This window comes from Lepidothrix coronata, unplaced genomic scaffold (assembly GCF_001604755.1).
Source record: "Lepidothrix coronata isolate B3197 unplaced genomic scaffold, Lepidothrix_coronata-1.0 Scaffold79, whole genome shotgun sequence".
NCBI lineage: Eukaryota > Metazoa > Chordata > Aves > Passeriformes > Pipridae > Lepidothrix > Lepidothrix coronata.
The window spans coordinates 4026678-4052853 of NW_016690259.1; the positions used below are offsets into that span (position 1 = coordinate 4026678).

The following is a 26176-nucleotide window of genomic DNA, read 5'->3' on the forward strand; positions in this document are numbered from 1 at the left end:
CCTTTATCTACTGTTGCACACAATTTCAGTACTTTTTCTATCATGTGATGTGAAAGTGGTCAAAGATAATCAGAGATACTTAATGAAAAGGTCTTTGAATATTTCAGGGGTTGTGATGACTTACAGTCCAAGGAGCTACTTCAACTCCTGATCAAAGGAAGTTGACTGGTCTGTGAGGTTAAGAGAGATAGAAACAAGCAGATTTTAGCCTTTTCAAGTAAGCACAGACTTTTCACTGGCTTACCACAAGAACAGAAATTTACTGACATACCAGTTTTCAAGGCACATATGATGGTTATTGATATGAAAAAAGCTGCCTTCTGAGTGAATTGCATGTAGTCATGGAGCTATTCTCAGCCTAAATCCTCTGCTGAAAATACTGTAAACATACCATACACAAGCAGCCTGTACTTGGAAGAGAAAAAAGCAAGTATTTTATTCATAAAAATAGGAACACAACGTCTCAAACTACAACAGGAACACCAAGTAAACCCAAAACATAACTTCTCCATCAGAGAAATGAATGCAATTCCAGAGTCATAAAAATAATTGCAAATCACCCAGAGAACCGACTCAGCAGTTCTCTGTCTCCCTGAGCCTGCTGAACAGTTAACAGTGGGGGCATTTCAAGCTCAGTTGCTCAAGTGGGAACCTCCATTCCACTTCCAGCTCCAGGATCCAGTTTCAACAGGAAAGCTGGCGCTACTGAATCAACAGTGGCCGTGCCCTCTGTGCCTCCAGTCTCCTCCCTGGCTGGTGGGGTGCACCAGCCACACAACAGGAGGGAACAACTTATCAGGAGCAGCATTAACTTCTGTGAGAACAAAAGCCTCAGGTATGTGCCACAAGAAGATAAGCATCTGTCTCCTTATGCACCGGGAATAAATGGCATTTAGACCCCAGTGCTTCCTGAAGGACAGACTTGAGGACTCCAGCAGGCTGTACCTGCTGAGCAGCAGTGGACTGAGACTTGCTCCTTTGCCCTTAACCAGACCTAGGTCCTTGCACTCCCCTTGAAAACACAACCGTGAGTGAAACACAGCAGTGGGAGGGCTCAGGAGGCACCTGAGGTTTTCAAAATCACGGAACACGAGTGAGATGTGGCAGCACCATCCACAGACTCAAATGCAAAGGGAGGGCAGGTCCCAAGTAACGCTGGCATGTGAAGTCTGTGAACAGGAAGCTGGGCACAAGGAACCTGTCTGAGAACCACTGAGTTGTGTGAAATGCCACATGCTGGGGTTATTTCAAGGGGGAAAAAAAAAAAAAACAAAAAAAAAGGGAAGAGACAGAGATACACACACCCACAACCCTGAGAACCAGAAACTGCAGCGATGCTGCACTGCAATGGGGGGAACTGGGGATGGAAATCCCAAAGCATTATATAGAAACAATACCAACCACCAGTGGGCACAGACCTCACCACTGCAAGATGGTGAATGGCTGAAGAAGTGACCCTGTGACCCATTCCCCTCACAGCTCTGCCCACAAAGGCTGCCCGGGGTACTCCTCTTGCCGAGAGTTTGTCCCAGCTGCTCAAAAAGGTTCTGGGGATTAATCTGCTCCTGAACAAATTCCAGCTCTGTAACAAGCTCCCGTGCTAGACTGCATTGGCTGACCAAAGTCAGAGGCAAGACAAACAGCTTTCAGGGCGTTCATTAACAGCAATAAAGCATAAATTCATTATGTGTTTTACCAACTCTGGGAAGGTAACAGTATTTTCCCTCATGTAAATCAGTCTATAGCAAATTAAATCCCTAATTTCACTACAGAGATTTGTATTAGCTTCCACCAGCCTTGACTTTAAGCTGCTTATTCCACCTCAGACATCACTGTTTCATTGATTACAACATATAAATAGAAACATGTGTTTCTGGACCAGGACTTTTTCTGTATCGCAGAGGATGACCGATTTATGATGGCACTACACAACAAGCAACCAGTCAATTCTAACCCCCAACATAAGGTTTCAGTGTGGAGTATTTCCACTGAGAACAAAAGGGCTAAACTGGTCCAAACTTATTAGCAGCAGGCTTTTGCAAACTGATTTTTAACTAACGATAAAAATGCGTATCTTTCTCCTGTTTCTTTCTCAAACATCTACTGATACCGATGGTAATCATGTAATTAAGAACACACAACTGAATATACTGGAGCCAAAAACATTACTCCAAAAATCTTTCATTTTCAATTTTATGGAAAACACCGGAGTCTTTTTCATTTGGTCTTCAAAAAACATGAATGGATTTATCTTTTTCACCACCTGTAAAAGTGAATTTTACCACCTAACAATGCCTTCAAACAAATTTTTTAAGGTAAACTATTCAGGTAAAAAAAGCAACAGCCCAGTGAACGCTGTGACACAGTTAAGGACAGTACATGCTCATATCAACCGTGTGTGGTGGAGTTTCTCCCGCTTCTTAAATATTAATTAAAATATTTTCTTAAATAACCAGTTGAGTATCTATCCTGAAACATATTCTAATATTTGTCCATTTAAACTGAAATTTGTAACCCTTTAAAAAGGATTCCTTTCAGGATACTCACTTGTTCAGGGTTAGGTGTTTTCATTGCACTTCTCTCTGGACTAATCCTAACTAACCAAACTGCATTCATTAACCACAGACAATTACTTAATCCACTATTTTCATAACAGGGGTCAGATCCCACACAATGTTGTCACACCACTTATTCTTTCCTATGAAAGGAGAAAGGATGATGAGGCATCAAGATTGATCCTAATTGTCAGAGGTACCAAATGCCAGTTTGCAATTAAACTTCCTTCACAGTTTGGTATTTGCTTTTAATCTACCCCTCATTATAACATATGGAGCTGTTATGCCCACTGCCTGCTAAATATCCTGCTAAGGGCTATTTAGAGTAGAAAACCTCTCTAATGATAGATGATTACATTTCTATTAGATTTGCTGCACACCATCTCTCTACTGGAAATCTGAGACTGAGTGTTGTTCAGTGCTATAACCTCTACTCTGCTGACAGGCAAGGGTAAACCTAAATGAAAAAGATGATTTAATTATTCATTTATTTAAATTACAAGTAACTTTCTGCTTTCTTTGCCAGTGCCTTAAGGAACACTGCAGTAATGGAGAGGCTTTGCAGAACTCCTGAAGGTCTTACAAAAAATAAAAATTCAGCATTCCCTGCAGAAATCTGAAGTATTTTCAATAACATTATTACTGAGCATTAATAAAGGAATTCCCAGCTTGCGATACAGGTATGATGGTACTGGTGACAATATTTCATTATAAAAATTCCTAGAGGGCAGCAGGGATCCAGCTATGAAGACAGCATTAACATCCAAAGCTCTGAAGGGAAGAAATCAGAGTTCTGGCTATCATTTATTAAAAAGGAGCTTGCCTCTTACACTCCTTCAGAACTCATTCTTTCAGATACAGTTCCAGTTCTTCAGTCCATGTAAAGCACATGTTAAAATACACCAAGATGGCATATCAAGTACAATTGTCTTCCAGGCTTTACAGTAATAGACATTTTACCTTAGTTTTGATTCCCAGAATTGTCACAGTAAGTTCCAGTACAAAGAGCACAATTAAAAAGGTTTTAAACCATGCTGTTAGGGCTCCCTACATATTGATGTGACAGGTACGTTATTATTGCACAGTGACTGCAATATCTATTGAGGATGATATTTCCAACTCAACATACTGTCTGTAATTCAGCTTGGTAATATATAACCCGGAGCATACACTGGTATAGTTAAGAAAAATGAGACAGAATTAATTACAAATTTATTTTACTCTGATATATTTGGAAAAAAGATATAGTTGGTAAATTGTGAGATCAAAGAGTAGAGATTGTAAGCCTGAGGCTGGAAATGTAATAATGTACATCATCTCCTAGTCCAAACTTGCAAATGGTCTGTGCAAACTAAGCTGCAGTGGACAGGCTACAGAGGCATGTGGTGACTCCTCTGGCTCCAAGTCACCCAGTGGCCACGGTGGCAAAGCAGTTTATTTGCTGGCGACCAGTGCAGGACTGGGCATGGGCCTTCGCACACCAACTCTTCTTCTGGCACTATTCACAGGGGCTGCACACAATGGATGTTACCTGCAAAGCTAAAATTAATGGCAGGGAGAGGAAGGAGAAGGGTGTTTTCCTAGTTTTCTGAATTCAAGATATTGCAGACAAACATTAACTGGCAACTGCAATTTCTACCAGGTGCTTTAAAGTATTTGGATAAATATGTGCGGCCATAAAGATTGCAGATGGGTCCCCTAAAGACAGTACAGAGCTGTGGGGGAGCAGCAGGCTGTGGCTTAGTGCAGATACCATGCAGACCTGTCTCAGGGCTAAGCAAACACTCTGCTTGTTACCTGCTCTGGTGGGAGTTCATCTGCTCTGAACAGGTTCACAGAATGCTGCCTGTCCACCCTGCCCCATGGGCACCAGGGGACCTGCACGCACGGCCCACTGTGGCACATTTCTGACCGGGTCCTGTTACAGCTGTGGGTTTCAATGACCACAGTTAGGACTGATTACTGAAAAAGGCCTCCAAAACCTACTGACTACAGCACAGAAATCGGGGAAGAAAGCAAATGGCCTAGAAATATGTGCACGTGCAGGGTGATGTTTGGCCATGTTCATGACAATGAAGCTTAACGGGAGATGGTGCTCGTGGGTCCTCAGCCCAACGTTAGACCAGGCACACAAAGGAGCACTATAGTCCATTAGTCAGCTACAGATGACATTTCTAATTTGACAAGGATTTTAGTCAGAATGTAATCCTGTACTGCATGCAGCCACTGGACTCCAAATGCAATGAAATACCAGTGGGATTTATGGTCCTGAACTCCTATTTTGTGCAAGAATCTGACAAAATGCTCATTTTCGCTCTTCTCTGTTCATTTAACCTCTCATTACAAATTCACAAAAGGGCCTCAGTGAACTTAGACTATTACAATTCCAAGAAGTTTTAAGACAACACGAATGAAAAATGGAAATGTAAAATATTTATACAAACAAATGAGATTTTACCATTTTCCATGCTAATGTGGAGAGAGGAGAATGAAAACACAGTTTACACCGAAATTCCTTCTCCCAGAAGGCAGAAATTAGAGATCGATCATACATGACAGCATTAAAAAAAAAAAAAAGCCAGTCAGGAATTTAACCATGCTGGAGCTTGCATTTGCAGCTCAAGCCTCATTTCTCTCAGAGTACGTCTTTTCATATATGTGCAGTGGAAAAACACATAAACCAGTGTCTGTCTTCCCCAGACTCAGGTGGCTCTTTCTTAAACTTGGTCTACTTGCATTGTTGAAACTTTTTAAGTTCTTGTTACGGTTAAAATCTGCCTAGTCATGGAAAACATGCAGACTTGCACACTTCTACTGCAGGCTGCAGTAAAAGTAACCTGTGGTATTATTTTAACACAGCTAGATAAGTCAGCTTACAGAAGGCAATTCTGACCGTGACATGCCTACGTACTGCTGATGTGACGGCTTGGAGATGCTTGGCTAAGGACAGTTGGCCTCAAAGGTTTGATTCCAGTTATGCTCATGGCTTAGCATAAGGCCCGACCATGCTGGCTCTTAAACTGATTGTTCTGTACTGCATTTAACCCTTATAGTACACATTAAATACCCAGATTATACTAGGAAGCAATTCTTAAAGCACATAGCTGCTATGGCAACAGCTTTTGCGGGAAGCAGATATTCTCATCTCTCCATAAAGCCAGCAGGTCTAATGGCACCTTGTGCTGCAGGTGACACCCCGAGGAAATACATCTAGTGAGAAGCAAAGCAGGCAGGCTGCTGCCTGCCATCAGCAATGCTGTTTTCTGCCGCTTGATGGGCTTTCACTGGAGGCATTTTTCCTAAATCAAGACCCCTAAATCAGGTTAAATAGCCCAGGCTGCCTCACGCAGGGTTTATTTCTAAAGGGCTGAACAACAGCAGCTCTACTATATTCTCAGCACCTGCAAAAGGCATTCGTAACCACCACAGTGAGTACAGCGGAAAGGCACGGAGAGGTGCTGAACAACTGGCTACTACAGACATGGATTTATTAACAAACAGGGGCCTTCCAGGTTGCTGAGCACCACTGGCATATTTTGATAAGAGAGCAGAAAGGCAGCCACTTCTTTTCATGATTCCTTGCAGGGGAGCCAACCTCATGCTGGCACAGCCATAGCAACCCAGACAACAAGAGAGCATCAAGGCAGACAAAATCACAGAGACAGAAATGCAGTAACTACCCGAGTGAAGCTTTCTCATTAGTGATTGCCCTGGACCAGAACACAGCACCTGAGCCCCTTCCCCTAGAAACATCCTGGTAGAGGTGAGATCTGAATCAGGACTTTGTGCCTTGAGTACGTGCTATTTTTCATGTAACACCCAGTACAGGCTGTGTGCTGTGATCAGCACAGAGGAGAAGAGAATGTGGGACTTAACTCTCAGCTCTCAGAATGACGACTACCTCTGCATAGCTCTGGCCCACAGCTATGCCTTTTTGTAATGCACACAGGGAGCTCCCCTTTACAAGAGGCCTTTATAACTGGAAGGATAATAAAAGCCAGTTATGAGAAGGTGAAGACTCTAGCTGCTAGCAGATGCCAAATTGCTAATGGCCCTACAAAGAGGAAATCAGAGTCAGGGCTTAACCAACAAAAAGCCTCAATAGATGCCTTCAGGCCTGGCTCGCTTGGAGCCAACGGAAAGGGATGCACCAGAAGCAGCCACAGCTCTGTCTGAATGGCAGAAGCCTTTGCCTGGCAGCAGCACTGTCCAGCCAGCCTTGCACCCACCCAGATTCATTCCCTCTAGGGCTGCAAAGATTAAAAGAATACATCACATCTGTGTTGTTCCTTCAAACACTGCCACTTTATTTTCATCAAACTATTTCATCACCTGCTATTTCAGAAGAAGAGTCAAGAAACAAACCTCTGCTTACCTGAAAAAAAAGCAAACAACACAAACAAAACAAAGACAAACAAAAACCACACAAACAAACGAACAGAAAACCAACCAGAAAGAAAACAAAGGGCTCCATCCCAAGCAAAGCTCTCTGCTCTACTGATTACACTTAGCAGCATGACCAAGCCTTTTTCCCCATCCTCTCTCCAGCCAGGTATCAACAGCCTGCCCCAGGCTCTGTGAATTAACCCTCCACAGGAACAACGTGACCTGTGACACACAAGAGTATTATGGTTTTATTTTTTTAAATGTGTTTGCAGTCCAGCCAGCAAAAATCAAGAGGCACGGGGATGTGAGTGGATGAGGGAGTGAGGCAGGAGGGTAAACAAAGTCATTGAGATTCCTGCAACACCCTGCCTAGAAAAGCAATATAAGGGGAGACTTTAAGAGAGGACATGCTCTCTTGTCCCTCAGGCTGTGTCCCTCACACACACACACACACACACACACATCTGCAGGGCAAGGAGCCGAAGGGTGAAGGAAAACATGGTTCAGACAGCTACAGAAATCAGGTCAGCTTTTAACTGAACCTGCTCTTAGCTGGTGAAGAGGCTGAGGGTGGGAAAGTCAGTGTTTCCTTAGCTCACCCCACAGCTTGGAATCCAGTGTGCTCTGTGTCACTGGGCACTCTGAGGGACCTCTGCCTTTGTCACTGTTGTTTATGAAAATCTCTCTCAACAATACCTTTGATCCCCACATAAATCCTTTTATTGTATATCCATCACAGGCTGTGGCCCAAAGGCAACACACATTTTCATATCATCAGGTTTTTTCTGTCATGTGTGTAACTCAGTTAAAAAAGGAAAAGATGCATATGTGAGAATATTTTTCAGCAGTTTACTGGAGACTGGGAAAGCAGTTATTTTCTTTAGCTGCTGCTGTTATAAATCAAAATGTGTAGATATGAAAATATTAAGATATTTATAGCTATGTGAATAAGCGAGTTTGTGGAGTGCTGGCCAAAGACAGCCAAACAGTCACTTCCCTGATGGAAAACGACTTTTGGCTTCCTTGGTATAACAAAACTGCAAATGCCCATTTCAGAGCAACAAAAATATACAGTAATGCAATATGAAAGCATTTACTTTCATTTGATGCTATATTTTAATAGCAATCTTGGTAATTTTGGAAGGTATGGTTTTTTCAAAAGCTTCTCATTATTTGTTGAAAATCTACTCATATTTTTTTACCTGACCCATTTGGTGAATTCAAATGAACTTCATGGATAGCTTCAGTTGTACAGGAATATCAAGCAAGCTTTCCAGCCCTCTCTTACTAGAGCACCCCAGCGTTGCTTAACACAAAATAACTTTTTCTAGTCTTGGAAATTTGGTTTTGAATAAATGAAACGCTGCTTGCAGAGACTGTGAGGTCAGGGCAATGCACAAGCCTCTTCATGGCTGCAGGCAGCACCCATGGCCTAAGCACAGCTCCCTAAGGCACCAAGCACCGCCTCCAGCCACCATCTGTTCGGTTCCTCAGTTCCTCTCTGCTCTCCTCCACGTTCACCTGTCTAGAGTAAAATGAGTGTAAACACTTAAACATTCATTATCACACTGATACCTGGTCCATGGGCACAGGGACTGCTGTCAAGTTGTTTTGATACCATGGCAACGCACTACCTGGGATCCAGCTGCCAACCCTGGTATTTTGCTTATTTTACGAGCAAGGTGACATTTTGTAATTCTAGTAACAAACCATTAAGACGGGCAATTAAATACACGATATGGGGAATTAAATATAAGGCACAAAGAGCAGCAGCAATTTCTCTGTTCTGTCACTGTACAGAACCAGACAGATGTGTTTGTGTTGTCTGGTTTAACAGAAGAATCCCAGCAGCAAGAAGGGCATGTGACTCCCTGGGCCAGCAGGTCCAGTCTGGGCTGAAGCCCATGAAATGGAGCCCAGTTTCTTGACCTGTGTCAAGCAGCTGCCTATCCGTATGAAAGCTGATCTGAATTCTCAATGTTTCCAAACGATGATTTAAAACCTTTTGATCATAAATGCAAACAAATGTTTCTGCCCTCCCAGCTTTGATCTCAATGTATGCTCAATAGCCAAACTGAAAAGAAATGCATAATCACTGAAGTGGAAGTAACAGCAAAGGACTGTTTAATATCCCAAACTGGAGTCCTCCGTTTGGAAGTCTTATACCGGGATACTTCTGAGTTAGTGCCTCTCCACTATCTGATACCCAGTTGCACTCACCTTTCAACCACACAATTTCCTTGCTACATCGAGGAAAAACATTTAGAAAACAAGTAATGTAATTTCCGAGATGTGACCCACACTGTAATGCATTCACTCCCTTGCATGCTGCCAGTCAGCAGTGTCAGCCCTTCACTTGGCTTCTGCCACAGAGCAACATTCCTGTGCAAAGACCTCTCCTTTTTTTGGGGGTACTCAGAGGGGCAGCCCTGTTTTGATCCCAACCTCTGGCACTTCCTGCCTTGTCCTGAGTCACCCCACCTGTAACACCATTATCCCTGGTTTCCTTATGCTGGAGGAAGTACAAAGCGCATCTGATCCATGTGCTGAGTTAGTCTTAAAAAGTTATATGGAAAAGGCAGAAAAATTACAATCTGTCAACTCAGCAAACAGCACCATCATTCCCTTACTCTAACCCTTCCTTTGGTATCTCTTGCTAGCTGAGCTCCTGGGGCCAGCATGCTCATGCTGTGCATTTGAGAGGAATTTCCTGGAGGCCACCTTCAGCCACAAGAACCAAAACTGCAGCACATGGGCCCTCAGTTCTGGCCTTCAGATCTGACCCCCAGAGTGAGCTAATGCAGGCAATCCAGAGCTCTCTTTCCCCTGTCTTTCCCCTCTACTCTCCCCCATCATCCACACTTGCCTGCTTGAGGCACCTTTGGGCAGTAACAGCTTCTCCTGGTCTCATTTCTCCTCTCCCTCTCTTCCGCTCATTTCCCCATAGGAACCTAGTCCTCTTTTTCTCAGGAATGCTTCCATCACTCTCCACCACAAGGAGACTATGTCCTAGTCCACAGATGGTTTTTAACATATCGCAAAATATTTATTTCCAACTAATTTACACTTTGTTATTCTTGCAGTCTTCCACCTCTTGTCTTTTCCCAATTTTCTTCATCTGGGAATGGAAAGCTAAGACTATAAAACAAGCTTCCACAAGGAGAGGTGTTCTGTGAATTGCTCTTTTAGCAAGCAGGGGAAGGATTTAAAAGCCAAAAAAGAAACACAACAGTGATGACAGCCCTGACTGAAACCTGCCTGATTATTCCTGCCTGTATTTCAACATCCCCTCAGCCACAGCACATAATATAACCATTCTCTTCTGAGCAGACTCAGTCAACATTAATTAAAGGCACAGGCATTTTAACACAGCCACCAGGCTGCTTTCTCCATCTTCACAACAAAGGGATCACTTTCTTGCTCCTGCTCTTCCAAAATAATCTCCATCCCTGGGTAAATTTACATTTCAGGAGAAAGTGCAGAAGGTCTCCCAAGAACCTCATTAAAATGCTCCTTTCACTGACACAAGGCAGATGTTTTTATTTGCCAAAAACCAAATGGAGCCCCAAGCCAGGGGCAGATGTACACTCCAGTAAGGAGAGAGGTGACAGCCTGCACTGGCAGGCAGGTTTTGCCTTCTGCAGTTTGCTTTTGCAAAAGGTTAATCCCTAACACGTTTCAAGGAGGCAAATGCCAACCTGCTGTACATGAGGCTGCATACAATGGAAAGATTTTACGGCCAAGGACAAAAAGGTCACGGACGCTCATCACGTTCACATTTCTCCTGGAAAGCTGTGCTGAACAGCAAGATCCTGAATATGAGCCTCAGTTCACAGTGAAACCAACATGAACTAAGGACAAAAACCTGCAGGTGCTTGGAAAGGGGCAGAAAAGTACAATGTGCAGGTGCCATAAGGGACCTCGTTTGTCCCAGGCATCCCGAATGTTCCCCGCATTGTGCTAGCAAGGCATGACACCATGACAATGAGCAATTACTATCAGATTTGGTAGACATGTGGTTTATATGATACTAAGGCTTGAAAGGCCTAATAAATAGAAAGAGAAGTGCATTGTTGTGAACAGTACAGCAAAGCATGACATTTCTTGCCTCCACCACCACGTCCATTCAAGTTGAGCCTCAAAACAGTTAGAAAATATTTTAGACCCCATCCTTGTGAGCTAAGCCTTGCAACTGAACTACACCACACCATATAACAAAGAGCAGAAACCTGTGCTAACAAGGCATTCAAGTTATCTGTGCTTGAATGACTTCTACACACTTTGGGATCCTGCTTTCTCCAGAGGGACAGGCCTCAGCTGATCCAGATCCCCATATAACCTCAATGCAGGTGCACCAAGAGTGCTAAGGAGAGGGCAGGTGTGAGATGCTACTGCCTTTTCCCTGCATGCACTGATACGAGCCCAGCCCCTGAACAGGAGACAACTCAAGCATGAGATACCAAAGGAGTTATCCAGGCAAGTCCCAGTACACTACTGTGCTGAGGGAGCTGACCCATGAACAAAAGTGCTTTCCTCGGCATCTGGGTTAGAAGCAAAGTCCTTTATGAACACAGTTGGCTGAATAAACTGAAGGAGTCAGTTCCAACTCGGCAGTAGCAAAAGAGCATGAAAAAAAACTTACATGCAGTGTAATACCAAAGCCAGCAGAAGGAAGACTGAAAATTGAGAGGGGAAAAAAAAATAAGGAGTTTAATTATCAGAGCAAGGAATATTTTCTATCCAGATCTAAAAAGTTACTACCAAACATTGAATGAGTACTACCTCTAATTCCATCCTGCCAGCAGCTTGTAAATTTTGCTGAGATGATACAAAATATCACATCTGCAATCTCTGCAAATTATTACCCTGTCGCATTTAGCTCTTGCCCAGCCTCCAGAGCTCTGCTTTTGGGCAACTCCTGCATCTGGGTCAACTGACCTCTCCTGACCTTTGGTACAGCCAGGTATGGAGGTGATACAGCTGTGGCCATTCCTTCCAGGTTATTCTCCCCTCCTTCCTCTCTAACAGCTCCCACCTCACCAGCTGCTCTATTCACATAAAAAGGTTGACAGCTGAAGTATAGCACTGGAAGGAAAAGGTGCCACAAATAAACCTTCCAATACTTCACAGGTCATCTGAAAATTGCCTCTGAGAGACAATCACAATAAATCCAAATTTCTTTCTTGAGCTACATTACCAGCTTTTTCCTCAGAGCTGTATAACAGAACACCCCAGAATACTAACAAACTTCAGGATGTTATTTCCCCTGTCTATTTACAAGAAAAACACTTTACCCTATAATTCTTTTTCACTCCATTCAGTTCTAAATCTGAGCATCTCTATTTCTGCTGCATTAAAATCTCTCTCACAGCAGGCTTATGGTAAAAAAGTACTGATTTTTATGAAGTCTCTGACACAAGAACATGGTATTATATAAGAAGTATAAGACTAAAATTAATTTTGCTGTTTGTTGGCAACTTTCCAACCTACCACAATTCTATGCCACTGTGATCTCTAACAGCTACAGCATGTCTGCAGCACAGATTTAACACATTCTTGATTTGTTCTAATTCTGATCTTATTTTGGGAAGCCCAGAGGTTTTTTCCTTAACATTACGATTCATTTTGGATGAGAAAAAAAACAAAACCAAACACACCCATAAATAAGCCTGCCTTGTTGTAGGACTTACTGAAATGATTCTCTCCAAGAAAGAAAAATAATTTCTATTTCTACTACCTAAAAAATGTGAAATTCCTAAACAAGACTTCTCTTCTGTCAGGAGCGCTGGGAATTATTCACGGCACATGATGACATACACGCAGCCTTTTCCAGAACAGACACAGTGGAAATCTCTCATCAGAAATCACTGCTCTGCCCTTCAGCTGGAGGTGCATTATAGCCACAGGTCCTATATGCTCATTCCAAGGAACTGACTGAAGTTAAAATTTCCACATTACAGATAACTTTCAGCAGATGCAAGCTCTTGCAAACAGAATCCAGTATATGCTGCAGAGATGTAAATGTCTTTACACGATTACAGACCGTAGTGCTTGCAGACACATTCAACCAGAAATACAACAATCTTCAACTGGTGATATTTACCCTGGGACAACTTGTAACTTCCAGGGTAATTTTTGAAAAAGGGACTTGTGCACTTCACCACAAACACCATGTCCCTTTAGTCATTGTTGCTCCTTTTACTCGCCCAGTACAAAACCAAAGAGCACACAGGGTACCTCTGCTCCTTACAGCTGCTCCTTTCCAGTCCCAACTTCTTTTCCAGTTTTTCAGGATAGCACAGATACGCTGCTTTGTCCTGGCTCAGCCCCACCTTCAGCTGCTAACAGGCCATATCCGTGCAGCTCTCCACCACTGACCGGTCCAATGTATGTTTTATTCCCATTAGAGAAGCTCAGACTGCTGCCTAAACAGCCCTGGACAAAGATTACGCTGCCACAGCGGTTTCTACACGGAAGAGCTGTTCCTTGTTAATGCCTGTCCTGTCTGCAGCAGCATGAAGCTGCTCCACTCTACCTTGTGCCCCGAAGTGGGCAGGGGGAGTGAGATGGGGCTGCCTCCCAGTCAGCCAGCTGCGAGCCACTGGAGAACAGGCTTTCCTTTGAGGATGCTGTTCGAGGTTTTTAAAAATCTCACTTCAGAAAACACAGCTTTGATTTGCCAGATGTAAAAGTGGCCTGCAAGAGGGGATGGCAGACTACTTAAATCCACGGTGTTATGCAGGTCCGGATATCCTTAATTCTTTTGTAGTATAAGAATACACAACAACCACCTTCTCTAGATATTAAGTGCAAACAATGAATCTAAGCAGATTCTTTCAGTTTAGTCATGCTATTCAGATCACAGCGTGGTTTCAGCTGCACTAGGAGAATATTCTGAGTGTTCTGAATGCATGCAATGCACTCAGAATTAACCAAAATTCTGATCCAATACTTCGATAAGCTGGTAGGTGCTGAAGTAGAAAATAGCTACAAAACCCAAAGGAGTGTGTAAAAAAAAAAAAAAGTGATGAACAGTGTGGCAGTGATTTTATCATAACTGAAGTTGATCCTACAGATTACAGAATAACAACATGCCTGTCATCTGGTTTTGCACTGCTTGGATCTCACTACTGATAATGCTCACATACCTACCACCAACAGGGTATTATTCAGTAAATTACGTTTTCTAGACTAAAGCTACATTTTTATCCTCAAGCCTGTCAGTTCTCCCCAAACTGAAAGCTAACAAAGAAAATTTTAAGCAGTGACATCTCAGCATTTTTTCTTCCAGATCCAATAATTATTCATCTGTACAATCCTGCATTTTTTGTCTGCTTATGGTCAAGAAGCCCTTCCTGATCCAGACTATCTTTGGCTGTTCAGTGATGATTTTAGTGACATTAATTAGAGAAAAATGAAAAAAATTAGAAAAGGAAAGATTCTCTTCCCCATGTAGGTGCTCCACCACTGGGAATCCTACCATGAACTGTCTGAAGACAGGCTGTCAAAACTAAAGGCCAGGTCCACTCTGTCCTGACCTTGGTTCCTGGCTGTTTATGTGAACAGACTTTCATTAGTTCATAATAAGATGCAAGAGAAACATTGGTACCATCTGCAACACGGCAGACACAACACAGGCAGACAACAGGAAAAAGGGATAAGAAGCAAAAGAGTTTGTGGGGCTTTCCCCATCCCCCAAAGAAAACAAATTTTTCCAAGCTGGAAGACTTCTAACACTGAAGTCCTTTGCCTGTATTAGCAATTTCTTGCTGTCACGATTAAGGAAATTTCAAACTTTCCAGTATTTTTAAAATATTCAGTACCTGGAACTGTATGACAAACACTTGGGCATCTAGCCTGCTAACAGTGAATTATTTCCTACTATTTCCACCCAATGAAGGCATGGCCAGGTATGAGGCCCCAGCTTGCAAATGCCTTATCCTGCTCCCTGGTTGCAGCAGGGCCCCCTTTTGGGTTTGCTGTGACCCGGAGGCTGAGCAGGGGCAGGCGCTGCACGGCCACGCACAGCTCCCTGTCACACGAGGAGAGGTGCCAACCTGCCATGCCAGGCTGCTGCCAGGCACCTGTGTCCTCAGAGAACGCCATGTCAGCACTCTGGAACGGGCATGGAACGTCAGTGTGGATTCATGAGCACAGCGCTGCTGCCTGTATCTGTTAGAAGGTGCATAAAAACTGTTATTACAAGTTTTAAACACTGAACTGCAACTTACCCAGAAGTACTGAGCATCCAAAATGCACACAACAATGAGCCCCTGAAATACACTGCGAAACAATCTTTTCTGTTTACAAATCATCTTTTAGATTTACAAATCAACAGATAACTATGGATGCACAATCTTACAGCAAGCAACAAATCACTTCGGTGTATCAGTTTAAGTGTCATTTCACCAACTAAATCACTCTCACATTCCAAATTTAACAGCAATAGCCACAGGAGATAAGGCAGAGCGTCCTTAATGCAAAATCACCACACCAATTTCTTACACAGAAAAATACCTACCCAACCTATGTCCTGGTACCTGGGAATTGAGGCTGAAAGCTTCACCTTGCAGTACCTTCCCATGCCATAGGTAATATACTCCCCACTCAAGCCTCCCTTCAGTTCAGATGGCTTACTGGCATGGTCTGTTTGCTAATAAAGTGGTTCAGCATTTACATACCAGATGGTGGGCCTGCCCCTCTTTATTGTGTCTGGTTTAAAATGAGTGTTACCAGCACCTGCTCTTGTTTTAATTTATGTATCTTAAGTCACCTCATGATCTATCAGAGTTCTTCTCTATCAGTCAATTCTATATCAACTCCCCAATTAAAGTCTCAAGGCAGGAATTCAAAGCAATTTTAAGATGATAACTGCTGTTTCAACAACTACCCTGTGGCAGAAGAGTTTAAGGCCACAGGAATCCGTGGCTGTAATGTCTCCAGCCTTCCCTGCTTTAAACAAGCTTTCTTGGGGAGAAGTAGCTCTGCCCTCAAGACAGGAACACACTTTTATTCCTGATCTGTTGAGCTGAAATAAACATCAGCTGTATCTAAGCCTCCATTCTAGTGTCCCCGTAAAAAAAAAAAAAAAGGTGATTTATTTTCTAGGAAAAAAAATATGTGAGCTGCAAATGTCAAAGCAATAATAAATCTAGAGTTAACTCCTCATCGATTCTCATTTCACCTAAATCAGCTCACCCAATTTGTTGTTGCATGACTGCACTTACTGTTATATCTATTTAACGTGTGCCTGGTAAAAGAAAATGGTATAACCACTGCCAAGGGCTTCACAAAATGAAGATTTTGCCTTCCTTGCCTCATCTGCTCTCTGCTTCTTTACAACTCTCACAGTTAAGAGCCTGCTTTGTACAAAGCCAGTAGTGCTTCAGCTCCCAGTGAAGTGCTTCAGAGCACCAGCAGCAAGGACTGTCTTCCCATGGCACTTCTGCACTGCGACTCTCACATCAGTGCCAGCGCTTTCTTCCCTTTTCTCTCAACAACAAAGCAGCTTGTGCTGTCCCCTCCTGCCCCAAACACGGTGACCACATGCTGCATTCAGGATCTTCAAATGCAGAATAAAGCCTCAAAGTCCTTCCAACACTGTGATTAGAGTCATTCTACCTTCAGCAAAAGTAAACAACCAGGTACTCAAGGGTAAAAAAGAACTTCCACGTGGTGTGGAGCACGGTTGAAGGGACAGACACAACTAACCAATTTTCACAGCTGTGGAAGGACAACAGTGATGCTCCATTAAACCTCCTTCCTTGGTGGTCCTTAAAACTGGGCTGACATCACATATTGCTACCAATACATATGGTACTTTCTGCTCATGTTCTACACGCTGCCATTTTTCTGACAAAGTAGTCAACAACAACACAGCTGAAATCTCTTTTCCCTTTTACTCCGGACAGAATGAACAACATCCTTGGATCAAAATGGGTTGGAAAGTCATCTTAACACTGCACATTGCCTCTTTCCAAAATCTCCAGTTACTGGGCTTAGCACCAGCAGCCTTGAAGCAGGATCTGTCCCCTCCCTGTGTGGCAGGACACCACGCAGCAGCTATGCTGTGCCATCAGCACAGTCCACTCACTCTGGTCCCTGTTTTTCACCGCGCACAGACAGCAACAGCCTGACAAGTGCATTAAAACTTTAAGCTATCCAAAGGCAGCCAGACGGAAACTTTGTGTACAGACCCCTCCAGGGGATTCTTCTTTGATTTAGCTTCCTAAAAATAGCTCTTCAGAGGGGATTGAGGCTTTCAGGGGTTGCTTGTTGCTTTTTTGACCAGTTTTGAAAAGACTCCCTTCATCCATAGGCTTTTGTTGCTTTCAGCCACTCACAGGTCTAAAAGCAGAAGATGTACTGACAAAGGAAACCTGACCTACATCTTTGCCTCACTCTGCTAGGTTACATCATTCCTGTGCATGCTTATGCAATAAAGAGAAATGGTGTACACTAAGGAGGGTTCAGGAATCACAGCCTCTGCTCCTGCCTCCTCAGTAGCTTTTCAGCCAGCACTAGTGAATTCCTTTAAAATTTCTCTACCACATTTTCCTCTTTCTGCAAAAAGCAATTAAGAATATTTACAGACCTCACAGGGGAGACATAGTATTTTCAGTTAATTAAAGCTTGCAAAGACTTTAAGAACACCCAGTGAAAGGCTTTATAGGAATGCAAAGTGCATCATAAACTCAGAAAACGACCCAGCAGAGACACAAAGTTCATATCTGAAGTGAAGTGTGTCAAATAAAGATCCCGTTTAAAGAAAAAAAGTTGTAACTTAAATAGCTACAACATGCTTTCCCACTGTACCTTAACTGAGATTTTACAGGACTGTCATCAGAAAGGTAATACTTTCACATGCTACTCGGTGAACTGGAAGGAATCTATTTAAAGGCACTTTGCAATCAGCAATACCTGGCAGAAACTACTAACTATAAAAGTTGGTGTATTATTCGCTTTAAAAAGACACAGTGAGGGCCCACACGAGCTCAAGCAAAAATGTCTCTCACTACTACTCATCACTAGCTTTAAGTTAAAGCCTCCTGCAAGTTTTGGTGTTAGTTAAAGAAATCAGCTCCTTTCAGTACAGAACCTGAAAGCTACAAGTGACTGGGCTCTTACAGGGTTGAAGGACAGGATCTCCAGAGCTGCAAGGAGTGAACAACAGGCAGACAGGGACAGGAGAAGATGTGTGCAAGGGCAGGGGACAGGCTGCTGCTTCTACCACAGCAAACTGCAGGGTTAGCTGTAGATTTTGCCCCCAGGGCATTTCACACATAGCACTGTAAAGCAAGATACCATGCACCAGCTTAAAAATTTGCCAGCTGCTAGCTAGTCCAGCCAGCATCACAAGTCAAGTCACGGATCAGGGCAAATACTTTAGAGTCCTTGATGTAATGATTACATAGCAATGCCTGCACCATTTCACAAGTGTTCACTGCTGCCTCCAGATCCTTTTGGTAAGCAGAAAGATGCAAATGCAGAGGGGACCACAACCTGACCAGAGAGGGAGGGCTGGCAGGTGAGGGTGACCCTCCCAGGAGAGCCTGGGTACCTTATGCTTTGATCAGTAAACAACAGCCACTCGAGCACTTGTAGTCCTGCTTGAAAGCTGGCCTGGCAAGTACTTCTGACAGTTCATTTGGGTGCCCCTGAAGCTACCAGAAGTTTATGCAATTTGTCATCTTCTCTGCCCCAAATCCCCACAGCACTGTTTCTTTTCCCTAACAGTTCTCTCTATACCACGTGTGAACCTCAGGGTGTTACGTCAGGTTTCCTAAGGTTGGAAGGAGTACAAGGAGTAGGGACAAAGCACTTACACAGCTGTTCGTTCTGTTTTGCCTGGTGAACAACACACTGCTCAGGGTATTCAAAGCCCTTTATAAAGCAGACAGATGCCAGCAGTGACCTCACATCCTTTTAGGACCAGACAAATGACTGCTTAATGTAAGAACTTTCAAGATGAAGAATCTCAGCATCTTCTTTCCATTGCTTTACTGCTTCCATTAGCTTCCTCTGCTCTTAGGCAATGGTCTACCCTTCACCTCTCCCAGGCACAAGACACAGGCTCTGATACCTATATCAGGGTACCCCCAGGGAAAGGCAAAGTGAGATGCATATTACCCATTATACTGTGCCATCTTTTGCAAGGAGAAAAAAAGACAAAAATAAGCCCATGTTCATTTGTTCTCTTCATGATGTCAGTAAATGCGCCTGGTTGTCGTTCCAGATTCACTCCTGCCAGCAGTGTACACTGGACAATCCAGTGTGATCTGGGTAAGGTGTACGACCTCATTTCTTCAGAAAGAGCATGTGAGGTACAGCTTAACGTAGGCTGCAGAAAGGCAGACCATACTGTGATTCAGCAGTGAGGTTGCTGGCACTAAGTCATCACCATTACCATGCTGTTTCTGAAAAAAACTTTCGGTTTGCTTAAATCTGGCCAACTGACCTTGTATTCCTTCAGCACCTCCTTCTAATGACTGTGAAACTTCCAGCCACAGCATTTCTGATTCACTCGTATGTGTCCAAAAATCCAATTTATAGGCTTTTGCCAATAGCAACCATGATGAAAAAGCTATTTGTGGATCTTAGAAAGACAAGATGATGTAGAAGAGGAAAATATAACAACCAAGGCATAATCCAATTCCACAAGAATGAATTCTACTTTCAAACCTCCTCAAATTAAGTTTAAATGAAAAAAAGTATTTCCTGAGAATACATTTCTTATTCAAAGCAGCCACAGCTCTCCTGATTCTAAGTGCCTAAATAAATATATTGCACATACCACATTTAATAAGGAGAGATGTTTCCATTTTATTTTTGACCATTTATTGCAAGCTCCAACTGCGTGGCCACCTCCCCCACATTTTAAGTCACTCTGGGCCTACATTTTATACCTTCAACCTACTACTTCATTACTTTTCATGCTAGTAACAGATCTCCAAAGCCACTAAGCCTCCTTTTCTTCTATACTGAAACAAAGATCTCAATGGCAGGCCAGGGGACAACATGAATAAATGGTGCCAAAATATACTCTTTCCTCTGGTAACACAATACCATCCATCAGCTCCCTAAGTGGCACATGTTCAAAATCCACAGACAAGCATGGTGAATTTTTACTGTTAAAGAAAACATTTTGGGGTTTTGTTCACTTAATATGGGAAACCTAGTACTTCCTCATTACAAATCCAGCTTGTTTTCAATGGAGATATCCCATGGGGAGAATAAAGGGAACCAAATGAAGCCTGAAGCAGAATGCAAATAAGGAAGCTGAATCAACTGCTGGATGTTGTTAGTTCTTCCATACGTTTTCAGAAAACATTCTTAGTACACAGATGAGTATTACCTGTATTTTCCTCATGGTAATGGTTCAAAGCTTCATCAGGGGAGAATTAGACTGGACATCAGGAAGCATTTCTTTACAGAGAGGGTGATCAAACACTAGAACAGGCTTTCTTCCTAGAGATGTAGTTGATGCCCCAAGACTGATGCATTTGGAGAGTGTCCTTAATAATACACTTTAACTTTTGGTCAGCCCTGAAATGGTCAGGCAGTTGGATTAAATGAGCATTGTAGGTCTCTTCCAAGCAAAATATTCTATTTCTGCTCAAGCCCGTCCCATCTCCAAGGATATGATACTTATTTTTAACAAACAATCTTTGAAGCTTCTTGCTGTTTCACTTTTATTTCTGGTTAAGTGTGAAATGTCAATTCAGGTATTCATTGACATCCTTCCCATCCACAGAAACTGGACTTTTTTGGTTTTGTGTACAACTGAGGCCACCTCTTTACCCTGCTGCCAAATGCGCTGAAAAGTGCACCGGTCCTATCAGCTACATGCAAAGATGGTATTAGCCCAGAAGAGCACCAGGAAAAAGATAACAACAATATTAGTATCTCCAAGTTTGGCTCGGTACCTCTACAAACTACCAATAACGCTGATCTGCAGTCTTATCCAACCTGTGTAGTATCAGAACTGTCACATCAACTGCTCAAGGATCTCCTGCAGTCAGACACCCTCCTGGTGACAGCACTGTGTGGATGACCTGTGCGTTTGTGAGGATCTCACTTGCAGAGACAAGCTCGGTCCTGGCCAAGCAGTGTGCTGTCACAAGAGGGGACAGCTTTGGGCTAGGAAACCTGCACCCTGAGGGTGAGCACTGCAGCAGCTGGTGCTCTGTCCTGGCCCTTGGGGGATGTGCACTACTCCTACACTCAAGCCAGAAGCCTCCTCTTTCTCCTGGGCTTAGATGCCCATGGCGCATTGTTTGGAGACCCACAGTTCTGTCCCCAGCACTCTGCACTCTGGCATCCACCCAGCAGGCAGGAAAATCTCTGGGAGCCTGAAGAATACAGATCTTTCACTGACAGTAAAAGTCATGCCATGTTTTCTGGAGTGCCATTGCCACAGCTGGGGTCAGGTTTTCATAAGGAATTCAGAATCTACCTGCATGCCTGGAAAAGGGGAAGGTTCTGAGAAGCATCATAGACAGAGCAGCTCTTGTGACAACCTGAATGACCGCAATATGTTCCAGGTTGTTTTCAAAGTCTGACACTTACTTTCATCATTAAATCAAAACCCGCATTATTCACAAAAAATCTGTTCCCAAGAGCAGGCTATAATTGCTGTCCTACCAGCAGGAATGAACACTGAGAACTTGCAATTTTTTACATGCCCTGTATTAATGTGCTTCATAACTATGTGTTGGAAGAAGAGGGACCTGCAGTTTGTGGATAATGTTCAGGTTAAGTACTTCAGTAATCTGCTACCATCTGACAATTGCAGACAGAAAAGTCAATGACTTCATTTAATGATTAGAATGAGTTTGGTTTTGTATCAGACTTGGCTTAAAATGGATGAGCTGGATTCATTAGAAAATGAAGTTTAATTAATAAGCCAATTCTACTTGAATTAGCTAATGAAGATCAGGGAAAAGAAAACCACCAAAAAAACCCCCAGAAAGCAGTTTTAAAACAGATTACGTAACTGATTTACAACTCTGCATTTACAGGACATGAGAATGAATGTGACAACTGCTCATTTTCACCGGTAGTTCAGAAACCAGTGTTTCTTTGAATAGACATTTAAATGACAACATCAGCCTGGACTTCACAGTTTGATTTTGAGCTGCATTGTTTGGATTTACTGCTCACAAGAGATATCAGGTGCACTGCTTATGTGCAATCCATCACTTCCCAACTGGAACAATAAAGCCAGAAAGATACTTCACCTCCTTTAAATGAGATTTCTGCCCCATGTCAGAGCCTGCACAGACACTAAAGCACAAGCATAACCCCATTTAGGAGAGTGAAGCCCAGTGGCAGCAGCAGGTCATACTGCAGAGAAGAGGAAAGGAGCTCTACAATATCCATGAGCAGCTCCAGAACTGGGGGGCTAGAACACAATGCTGCAGTACCACCTTCTCCAACTATGCTCAAGGCATGACAGATGACCAGCACAGCATCTCACCCACTGACCTAATTAAAAGGCTTAAGGGTCTGGGGGAAGAGATAAAAGGAATTTTATACCCAAATATTGTGTAAACACATGCTCACTTCATAACAGTTCTCAGGGGAGCATTACAACTACCTTCCTCTTCCCTCTCATATTCACACTACCTAAAACCAACTCAAATGCTGCCTATTTTGAGCTGTCTTCAAGCAGAGTAGTGAAAAATGTCTGTAGGAAGTTGAGAAGAACTGTAGGATCTCAGAGGTAATGGAGTTTGTCTTTTGCTTTGAGGGCTACGTCTCTTTCCAGTACAGAGGTACAAGAATATAAAAATGAAATTATGCAGTTAGTCACACAGACTGTCTTCTGTGCCAGGCTAATTCCAGCACATACCAGCTGTGACCTGTACTGCTTTACCTGAAAGGTATCAAGACTGTAATGTGCACAAGTATCCTCTGCACAAACAAAAACACAGTGCTACGACATACCAGTGAGTATTTATAGAAATGGCTTGTGTGGTACTTGCCCATGAAACGCTCAGGATGAACTGGATGGGAAGATGCAACACTGATTAAGAAACATCCAGGAAACCTTTCCAGCTGTTTAGTAAAGTTTGTGCATTTAATCACCATAAGTAGACACACAGCTTTCATCTACGATGACATGTACAGCATCTCCCAAAGGAGTGCTATGTGCCATAGCTCTAAAACATTTGTCATTGAAGTTTTAATAAAATCTCATCCACTTCTACACTTTCCCAGAAGAAAAGTCAACTAATATATCTTAACTAGTGCTGAAACTGGCAACTCAGCAATCAGTGTTGAAGACTGTTTCTGGAGAATAAAAATCTGGACTGGCCAGAATCAGTGAGAACAAAAGAGGGTATTTGATTCTTTTTTAAACAAGCCCCAAAACTTAACTATCTCATCTCACATGAACATGACTGATTATCAGCTAATTACGTGAACCCAGTTCATGCAAACATAAGCCAACACATGCTACAACTACTCTGCTTGCACCATCTGCACTGTTAATGTACAAACACACACATCCAGCAGGAGCACATGGAAACCCCCATTATGAATCTGCCACTTCACCTGTCTTCTCAAACGCACCTTAAGCACAGCTGAGGCAGAGAACACGACCACAGACAGCAGCAAAGAGCAGAGTTTGGTAATACCCATTTCTAGTACGCTGAGGAGGCTGTAGCAGCTCAGCTTGCTGGAAGCTGGGCAGGATCTTTAAGCATAGAGTTCATGGGAATTCAGCAGTTCCCCTTCCTTGTATTCTACCAAGTAACTCAAGGGAGGCAACACGTCATGCTATTTTAAGATAATGGTATCATTAAGGGTGAAACATAAGTAATTATTTTAAAACACGGCAATGAAGCTAAACTGCATCAAGGCTCACTCCGGAGTCTGGGTCTGACTCTGAAGCAAGGAATTCGCAAGCGTTAAAACAAAAGGGAGCAAACCCAAGTCAGCAAAGCGCTGCCCTGCTCCCCAGGGCACTGCACACACGCTCAACTTTCCTTGCCCAAAGCCCAGCTACTGCTCCAGCACCCTGCGAACGCGAGGAGCTCCCGTGTCCCCAGCAGGCCGGGATCCTCGTCCCTACAACAAAGCACGCCGCAAGAGGCTGTGACACAGCCCCGGCGCTTTGAACCGGCCGGGAGGCGGGCGGGATGCTGCCTGGGATCCGGCCGCTCGTCCCCTCCGGCGGCGGCACCGCACGCGCTGCCGGTCCCTCCGGGAAGCGAACGCTCCAGAGCCTCGTCCCCACGCTCACCTGGCACCGGGACCGGCACAGGCCGGCGGCGGAGCCCGCGCCGCCGGGACGGCCCGGGGGAGCCGCAGGAGGAGCCGGAGCCCGGCGCGCCCTGCCCGCCCCGCTGGCCGCTGTCCCGCCCGTGACTCCACCGCCCTGGAATGGCGACCACCGCGCCCGGGGCGGAGGGGAAAGGGGAAAGCGCAGGAGCGGACCCCGAACCTCCCGGGACCGGCTCCTCGCGCCTCGGACCGAGCTGCGGGAAGCGGCGGGGTCGGCAGGGCCGGGGGGGCCGCGGCGGCGGGGCCGGGCGGGGCCGCCCGCACTCGGACACAGCCCCAGCCCTCCGCCCGCGCCGCCCGACCCCCGGCCGGGCGCTGCCCTGCGCTGGGAAATGCGCTGAGGACTTGCTACAGGCTACTCACCCCGGCACTGCCGAGCAGAATGCCTTCGCTCGGGAAAACTTATCTCTGTTTCGCCACTGCCATTTGCCAACTTGCCTTAAAGATCCTGTAAAATCCCAGAAAAGGCTAGGAAACGAGGAGAGACGATTTAAAAGCTGACGGTCAGGACAGGAATTTGTGGAATGAAATCTTTAAGGGCAGGAGGAGATAGAGCCAGCCAGCTAACGCTTTCGTGCCCTGGCTCTGACCAGCAGATCCATTTCGTGGGCAGATCAAGGCTTACGAGATGATTTAAAATACCTGCTTGCGATGTGTGCTTCTCTGCATCGGCCGGAGTCCTTGGCGTAGCTCCCGCGCTGCCGAGTCTCGTCCTTCTGCCTTTTCCAGCAGACCCCTCACGATCACAGTGTCACAGTTCCCCAGGCCTTACAATCAAGCAGTTTGTTGTAAGAGAACTAAAAATAGCACTGAATTTTTCACTGAAGCACTTGCTTGAGTGAAGATAGTGCCAGCCAGCCCATGAGTTACTGAGCGGTACAGACCTTTAACACAGCCTAGACCCTCCTGGAAATAAGGCCATTGACTTTCTTCAAAAGATGTTTTTTCTTTTCTTTTTTTTTTTTTTTGAAAGACAGCACAAAATAAATCCTCTTTCTGACCACTAAAAGACAAACTGAGTGGAGTTGTTTTAAGAGTATCCTCAGGGAAAGAGTGAGTCACTTAAGCTGCTTTTATGATAAAAGATCCCTGGAGGAAGTATATCTCCTTAGTCTCTGAGCTGTTCAGAAATCCGTATGTCCCGCTGCAAATCAAAGTTTCACACTGTTGGGTTTTTTGGCTTTGTGTTGTTTGTTTTTAATAATATGAACACCTGCTTCCACTGTGGAGTTAGTGCTGACGTGGGAAACAGAGTAGGATTTCATCCTAACACCTCAAAAGGATGATTAACAGAACCGTCTGTCCTGCAGGGCGGTTAATAAGGTCTGCAGAAAAGTGTACAAAATGGACCTATGTATGAAAGTTCATGGCACAGATTGACAAGTCCAGAAAAAGAAACCCTCAGGAGAAATTATTTTTTGCAAAGCTTTTCATTACTGTGGCCTGAAAACAATCACTGAAGACCAAAGTTGCAAAATATGTCATTCAAGACAAAGATGCCAGCACTGCTGCCAATATCCAAGCCGGGATGCCAGATGCAGATTTAGATGTGAGACTTCCAGTCAGTGGACATCAGACTCAGACACATTCACACTGGGGTGCACAAAAAAATGTGAAGATGCAGATGATGGCTGGCAGCAGCCACTTGTGGCCTTCTACAAGTGACAATGATTCTCCTGGTAGTTGCTTCAGCTGTGAAGGATGTCTGACAGCAAGGATGTCTGAGAGTTAAGCCTTACTACCACCAGTAGACATTACTCAGGAAAAGCATCTAAAAATCCAGATTCTATCACATAATACACACCAATGAGCAGATGCCATCTATAACTTTAGTCTGTGTTACACTAAGTCACTACATGACTATACTTAGTGACATCCATAAACACACAGAGAGAAAAAGAAATCTATAGATATATATACTTTAAAGGAAAATTTTAGGATGAAAG

The 26176-nt window shown here is 43.9% G+C and overlaps 1 protein-coding gene across 5 annotated transcripts in view; it reads right to left on the reverse strand.

The window, feature by feature from the left end:
- The window catches only part of ARHGAP24 (Rho GTPase activating protein 24), an 84841-nt gene extending 59800 nt beyond the window's left edge, over window positions 1-25041 (reverse strand). Inside the window, exon 1 of one of the 5 annotated variants that reach the window (XM_017820083.1) lies at window positions 24873-25041. The gene's annotated coding sequence lies outside the window, so the exon portion shown is untranslated. Of the gene's footprint in view, window positions 1-4352; window positions 4377-15462; window positions 15551-24593; window positions 24619-24872 lie in introns of those variants that run through there. The other 4 variants (XM_017820085.1, XM_017820084.1, XM_017820086.1 and 1 more) reach the window with 4 other exon arrangements.
- Window positions 25042-26176: the final 1135 nt, after the last annotated feature.